Source organism: Arachis hypogaea, chromosome 18 (assembly GCF_003086295.3).
Source record: "Arachis hypogaea cultivar Tifrunner chromosome 18, arahy.Tifrunner.gnm2.J5K5, whole genome shotgun sequence".
In the NCBI taxonomy this organism is placed as follows: Eukaryota; Viridiplantae; Streptophyta; class Magnoliopsida; order Fabales; family Fabaceae; genus Arachis; species Arachis hypogaea.
The window spans coordinates 65,021,892-65,029,900 of NC_092053.1; the positions used below are offsets into that span (position 1 = coordinate 65,021,892).

An 8,009-nucleotide genomic window follows, 5' to 3' on the forward strand; every position below is an offset into this window, starting at 1 on the left:
TTCTTTTCTTTTGCTTGAGGACAAGCAAACCTCTAAGTTTGGTGTGTTTATCCGAGATCACTAAGATCATGGCTCCTAAAGGAAAACAACCCACTCCAAGAGGCAAGAAAGAGAGCGTTCCAAAACCACTTTGGAATCAAGGGAAGTTCTTATCTAAAGAACATTTAGACCATTATCTTAAAATAATGGGTCTGAGATCAGTGATCCCGGAAGTTAGATTCGATCTGAAAGAAGATGAATATCCGGAGATCCAGGAGCAAATTCGAATCAGGAACTGGGAAGTCCTAGCTAATCCTGAAACGAAAGTGGGAAGGAACATGGTCCAGGAGTTCTATGCTAATATGTGGCAAACTGACAAGCAGAAACTATCTGGAACTGCCTTCTATGACTATCGGACCGTGGTCAGAGGAAAGATTGTTCATACCCACCCTGACAGAATCAGGGAGATCTTAAAGCTACCTCAGCTAAAGGATGATCCAGACTCCTTCAACAGGAGGATGATGAGAGCAGACATTGGCCTGGATAAGATTCTAGAGGACATATGTATCCCTGGAGCCAGGTGGACCACCAACACAAAGGGTGTCCCAAATCAACTCAAGAGAGAGGATCTCAAACCAGTCGCCAGAGGATGGCTAGACTTCATTGGGCATTCTCTGTTGCCTACTAGCAACCGTTCTGAAGTCACAGTTAAAAGAGCAGTGATGATCCATTGCATCATGATGGGAAAGGAAGTGGAGGTTCATCAGCTGATCTCAGCTGAACTCTACAAAATTGCTAACAAAAATTCTAAAGAGGCCAGGTTGGCTTATCCAAGCGTGATTTCTCTGCTCTGCAAGGACGCTGGAGTAAGGATGGGAATAACTGAGTATATCTCAATTGAGAAGCCAATCACCAAAGCATCAATGGAAAAACAACAAGCACAAGATGATCCCATCAAGAAGAGAGCACATGAATTCCTCCCAGAGATCCCTCAATCTGAATACTGGGAGTATCTTGAGACGTCTGTTACTAAGATACGGGAAGCTATGGAGCAAATAATAAAAGAACAGAAGGAACACAGTCAAATGCTGACCTATATGTTTAAAGAACAAAAGGAGCAAGGGCGTGACTTAAGGGAATTGAAGCGCCAAAAGTCTTCTCTTGCAGGACCAAGCACCCCAAGGATCAGAGGAACCCTCGTTCCCCCAGAATAAAGGTTGTTAATTTCCAATTTCTGCCTTAACTCTGTGACAGTGTCCTTATAGAAGTTTACCTTAGGAGTCATATAGTAGTAATTAGTATCTATTTTGATTTTATCTCCAATTAAGCTATAGTTTATTTTTCTCATTATCATCAAACATGAATAAAGTAGTAGATCTTTTGAATAAGAGGCAATAAAATTTCGAGTTTTAATAAGAGAAATTCTAATTAGTTAAATGTGGTGGCAATGCTTTCTGTCTTCTGAATGAATGCTTGAACAGTGCATATGTCTTTTGAATTTGTTGTTTAAGACTGTTAAATATGTTGGCTCTTGAAAGAATGATGAACATGAAACATGTTATTGATAATCTGAAAAATCATAAAAATGATTCTTGAAGCAAGAAAAAGCAGCAAAGAACAAAGCTTGCAGAAAAAAAATATATATATATATAATAAAATAGGCGAAAAAAAAATAGAAAGAAAAAGAAAAAGCAAGCAGAAAAAGCCAAAAGCTCTTAAAACCAAGAAGCAAGAGCAAAAAGTCAATAACCCTTAAAACCAAAAGGCAAGGGAAAATAAAAAAGACCCCAAGGTTTTGAGCATCAGTGGATAGGAGGGCCTAAAAGAATAAAATCCTGGCCTAAGCGGCTAAACCAAGTTGTCCCTAACCATGTGCTTGTGGCGTGTAGGTGTCAAGTGAGAACTTGAGACTGAGCGGTTAAAGTCAAGGTCCAAAGCAAAAAGAAGAGTGTGCTTAAGAACCCTGGACACCTCTAAATGGGGGCTTTAGCAAAGCTGAGCCACAATCTGAAAAGGTTCACCCAATTATGTGTTTGTGGCATTTATGTATCCGGTGGTAATACTGGAAAACAAAGTGCTTAGGGCCACGGCCAAGACTCATAAAATAGCTGTGTTCAAGAATCATCACACTGAAATAGGAGAATCAATAACACTATCTGAATTCTAAGTTCCTATAGATGCCAATCACTATGAGCTTCAATGGATAAAGTGAGATGCCAAAACTGTTCAGAAGCAAAAAGCTACTAGTCCCGCTCATCTAATTAGAATCTGAGCTTCACTCAAAAACTCTGAGATATTATTGCTTCTCAACTTATTAGTCTTCTATTTTATTTGTCTAGTTGCTTGAGGACAAGCAACAGTTTAAGTTTGGTGTTGTGATGAGCGGATATTTTATACGCTTTCTGGGGTTAATTTCATATAGTTTTGAGTATGTTCTAGTTAGTTTTTAGTCTATTTTCATTAGTTTTTAGGAAAAATTCATATTTCTGGACTTTACTATGAGTTGTGTGTTTTTCTGTAATTTCAAGTATTTTTCTGGCTGAAATTGAAGGAGCTGAGCAAAAATCTGATTCAGGCTGAAAAAGGACTGCTGATGCTGTTGGATTCTGACCTCCTTGCACTCAAAGTGGATTTTCTGGAACTACAGAACTCGAAATGGCATGCTTCCAATTGCGTTGGAAAGTAGACATCCAGGGATTTCCAGCAATATATAATAGTCCATACTTTGCACAAGGATAGATGACGTAAACTGGCGTTCAACGCCAGTTCTCTGCCCAATTCTGGCGTCCAGCGCCAGAAAAGGATCAAAAGCTGGAGTTGAACGCCCAAACTGGCACAAAAACTGGCGTTCAACTCCACAAATGGCCTCTGCACGTGAATTGCTTAAATCTCAGCCCAGCACACACCAAGTGGGCCCCAGAAGTGGATATCTGCATCATCCATCATAGTTTACTCATTTTTTGTAAACCTAGGCTACTAGTTTAGTATTTAAACAACTTTTAGAGACTTATTTTGTATCTCATGACATTTTTAGATCTGAACTTTGTACTCTTTGACGGCATGAGTCTCTAAACTCCATTGTTGGGGGTGAGGAGCTCTACTGTGTCTCGATGAATTAATGCAAGTATTTCTGTTTTCTATTCAAACACGCTTGTTCCTATCTAAGATGTTCATTCGCGCTTAACTGTGATGAAGGTGATGATTCATGACACTCATCACTATTCTCAACCCATGAACGTGTGCCTGACAACCACCTCCGTTCTATATCAGATTGAATGAGTATCTCTTAGATCTCTTAATCAGAATCTTCGTGGTATAAGCTAGAATTGATGGCGGCATTCATGAGAATCCGGAAAGTCTAAACCTTGTCTGTGGTATTCCGAGTAGGATTCAAGGATTGAATGACTGTGACGAGCTTCAAACTCCTGAAGGCTGGGCGTTAGTGACAAACGCAAAAGAATTCAAGGGATTCTATTCCAACTGGATTGAGAACCAACCGGTGATTAGCCGTGCTGTGACAGAGCGCGTGAGAGTAGTTTTCACTGGAAGGATGGAAGGTAGCCATTGACAACGGTGATCCACCAACACACAGCTTGCCATAGGAGAACGTGTGTGCGTGAACAAGAAGACAGAGGAAAGTAGAGATTCAGAAGACAAAGCATCTCCAAAACTCTAACATATTCTCCATTATTGCATAACAAGTAACCTTTAATCCATGCTCTCTTGTTTAATTGCAATTCAACTGATAAACATAATTGACTTCCTGACTAAGATTTACAAGATAACCATAGGTGTTGTGATGAGCGGATAATTTATATGCTTTTTGACATTGTTTTTAGTATGTTTTTAGTAGGATCTAGTTACTTTTAGGGATGTTTTCATTAGTTTTTATGTTAAATTCACATTTCTGGACTTTACTATGAGTTTGTGTGTTTTTCTATGATTTCAGGTATTTTCTGGCTGAAATTGAGGGACTTGAGCAGAAATCAGATTCAGAGGTTGAAGAAGGACTGCTGATGCTGTTGGATTCTGACCTCCCTGCACTCAAAGTAGATTTTCTGGAGCTACAGAACTCGAAATGGCGCGCTTCCAATTGCGTTGGAAAGTAGACATCCAGGGCTTTCCAGCAATATATAATAGTCCATACTTTGGCCAAGAATAGACGACGTAAACTGGCGTTCAACGCCAGCTTTCTGCCCAAATCTGGCGTCCAGCGCCAGAAAAGGAGCCAAAACCAGAGTTGAACGCCCAAACTGGCACGAAAACTGGCGTTCAACTCCAAGAAGGACCTCTACACGTGCAACACTCAAGCTCAGCCCAAGCACACACCAAGTGGGCCCCGGAAGTGGATTTATGCATCAATTACTTACTCATGTAAACCCTAGTAGCTAGTTTATTATAAATAGGACATTTTACTAGTCCTTTTGACCATCCTGGATCCTGGATTGTATTTTGATCCTGTGATCACGTTTTGGGGGCTAGCCACACGGCCATGCCTGGACCTTCACTTATGTATTTTCATACGGTAGAGTTTCTACACTCCATAGATTAAGGTGTGGAGCTCTGCTGTTCCTCAAAGATTAATGCAAAGTACTACTGTTTTCTATTCAATTCATCTTATTTCGCTTCTAAGATATCCAGTCGCACCCAAGAACGTGATGAAGGTGATGATTATGTGTGACGCTCATCACCATTCTCCCCTATGAACACGTGCCTGACAAACACTTCCGTTCTACATGAAATAAGCTAGAACGAATATCTCTTAGATCTCTTAACCGGAATCTTCGTGGCGTAAGCTAGAATGATGGCGGCATTCAAGAGAATCCGGAAAGTATAAACCTTGTCTGTGGTATTCCGAGTAGGATTCAATGATTGAATGACTGTGATGAGCTTCAAACTCGCGATTGTTGGGCGTTAGTGACAGACGCAAAAGGAGGGTGAATCCTATTCCAGCATGATCGAGAACCGACAGATGATTAGCCGTGCTGTGACAGAGCATGTGAGCATATTTTTCACTGAGAGGAGGGGATGTAGCCACTGACAACGGTGATGCCCTTGCATAAAGCCAGCCATGGAAAGGAGTAAGACTGATTGGATGAATATAGCAGGAAAGCAGAGGTTTAGAGGAATGAGAAGCATCTCTATTCGCTTATCTGAAATTCTCACCAGTGATTTACATAAGTATTTCTATCCCTATTTTATTATTTATTATTCGAAAACATCATTATCAATTTATATCTGCCTAACTGAGATTTTCAAGGTGACCATAGCTTGCTTCATACCAACAATCTCCGTGGGATTCGACCCTTACTCACGTAAGGTATTACTTGGACACCCAGTGCACTTGCTGGTTAGTTGTATCGAAGTTGTGAACCATGGTATTGGCACCATGTTCTTGGCGTCATTGCCAGGGAAAGAAAGAGCCATGAATTTTACATAATTAAAGTGTAATCACGATTACGCGTACCAAGTTGCTCACGTTGCTAGGGATTGTTCGAGCCTAGACATCACAATTTCGTGCACCAAGTTTTTGGCGCCGTTGCCGGGGATTGTTCGAGTTTGGACAACTGACGGTTCATCTTGTTGTTCAGATTAGGTAATTTTCTTTTTATTTTATTTTCAAAAATTTTTCAAAAATATTTCTAAAATTTTCTCATCTGATTTCGAAAATAATATAAAAATGTTTTCAAAAATTTTATTCAAAATTTTTAAGAATGAATTCTAGTGTTTCATGTAGCATGTTGAAGCCTGGCTGGCTGTAAAGCCATGTCTAATTCCTTTGGGAATGAATATGTCAGGCGTGTCATGTCTGAATTACATGCTGAGGCTTGGCTGGCCATTGGCCATGTCTAGTGTTTTGGACCGGAGCTTTCATTGAAAGCTTGGCTGGCTAGTGAGCCATGTCTAATTCCTGGACTGAAGCTTTAGACTAAGAATGCAAGATTCCTGAAATTCATATTAAAAATTTTGGAATCCTTATTTTCCTTTTTCAATTAATTTTCAAAAAAAAAATAAAAAAAAATTAGAAAATCATAAAAATCAAAAAAATATTTTTCATGTTTCTTGTTTGAGTCTTGAGTCATGTTATAAGTTTGGTGTCAATTGCATGTGCATATTGCATTTTTCGAAAATTCTCATGCATTCATAGTGTTCTTCATGATCTTCAAGTTGTTCTTGGTAAGTCTTCTTGTTTGATCTTGATGATTTTTTGTTTTGTGTCTATTATTGTTTTTCATATGCATTCTTGAATTCTTAGTGTCTAAGCATTAAAGAATTCTAAGTTTGGTGTCTTACATGTTTTCTTTGCATTAAAATTTTTTCAAAATTGTGTCTATGATGTTCATCTTGACATTCATAGTGTTCTTGGTGTTCATCTTGACATTCATAGCATTCTTGCATGCATCACATGTTTTGATCTAAAAATTTCATGCATTGCATCTTTTTAGTGTTTTTCTCTCTCATCATAAAAATTTCAAAAATAAAAAAATATATATATCTTTCCCATTTTCTCTCACCAAATTCGAAAATTTGGATTGACTTTTTCAAAAAATTTTAAAATCAAATTGTTTCTCATGAGTCAAATCAAATTTTCAGTTTGAAAATCTTATCTTTTTCAAAATCTTTTTCAAAAATCAAATCTTTTTCAAAATTCTTAGTTATTTTCGAAAATTCCAAAAATATTTTTCAAAAATCTTTTTCTTATTTTTATATCAAATTTTTGAAAAATAACATAATCAATTAATGTTTTGATTCAAAAATTTGAAGTTTGTTACTTGCTTGTTAAGAAAGATTCAAACTTTGAATTCTAGAATCATATCTTGTGATTTCTTATGAATCAAGTCATTAATTGTAATTTTAAAAATCAAATCTTTTTCAAAACTAATTTCAATCATATCTTTTCAAAAATATCTTCTTATCTCTTTCAAAAATTTGATTTAAAAATATCCTCTCTAACCTCCTAACTTCTTATCTTTTCAAAATTTGTTTCAACTAACTAACTAACTTTTTGTTTGTTTCTTAACTTTTTCAAAACTACCTAACTAACTCTCTCTCTCTAATTTTCAAAAATATCTTCCCTCTTTTTCAAAAATTTCTTTTTAATTAACTAATTATTCTTATTTTTATTTTTATTTTAAAATTTTCGAAAATTACTAACCTTTTTCAAAAACTATTTTCGAAAATCACTAACTCTTTTTCAAAAATTATTTTCGAAAATTCTCTCCTCCTCTCATCATATTCTATCTCCTCATCTCACATCTCTGCTCCTATCATCACCTTTGTGTTTGGATTATCCATTCTTTTCTTCCACTCACAAAGGGATCCCTATACTGTGGTATAAAGGATCCATATTATTATTATTATTATTTCTGTGCCCTCTTCTTTGTCATATGAGCAGGAGCAAGGAAAAGAACATTCTTGTTGAAGCAGATTCAGAACCCGAAAGGACTCTGAAAAGGAAACTAAGAGAAGCTAAAATACAACAATCCAGAGATAACCTTTCAGAAATTTTCGAACAGGAAGAGGAGATGGCAGCCGAAAATAATAATAATGTAAGAAAGATGCTTGGTGACTTTACTGCACCTAATTCCAATTTACATGGAAGAAGCATCTCCATTCCTGCCATTGGAGCAAACAACTTTGAGCTGAAACCTCAATTAGTTTCTCTGATGCAGCAGAACTGCAAGTTTCATGGACTTCCATCTGAAGATCCTTTTCAGTTCTTAACTGAATTCTTGCAGATCTGTGATACTGTTAAGACTAATGGAGTAGATCCTGAAGTCTACAGGCTCATGCTTTTCCCTTTTGCTGTAAGAGACAGAGCTAGAGTGTGGTTGGATTCTCAACCCAAGGATAGCCTGAACTCTTGGGATAAGCTGGTCAAGGCTTTCTTAGCCAAGTTCTTTCCTCCTCAAAAGCTGAGCAAGCTTAGAGTGGATGTTCAAACCTTCAGACAGAAAGAAGGTGAATCCCTCTATGAAGCTTGGGAGAGATACAAAGGACTGACCAAAAAGTGTCCTTCTGACATGCTT

The 8,009-nt window shown here is 37.5% G+C and overlaps 1 non-coding gene across 1 annotated transcript; it reads right to left on the minus strand.

Annotated features, from left to right (window-relative positions):
* Positions 1-7,901: 7,901 nt before the first annotated feature.
* LOC112774740 (small nucleolar RNA R71) lies at positions 7,902-8,009 on the minus strand. Its single transcript, XR_003189204.1, has one exon. It is a non-coding gene; the product is annotated as a small nucleolar RNA R71 (small nucleolar RNA).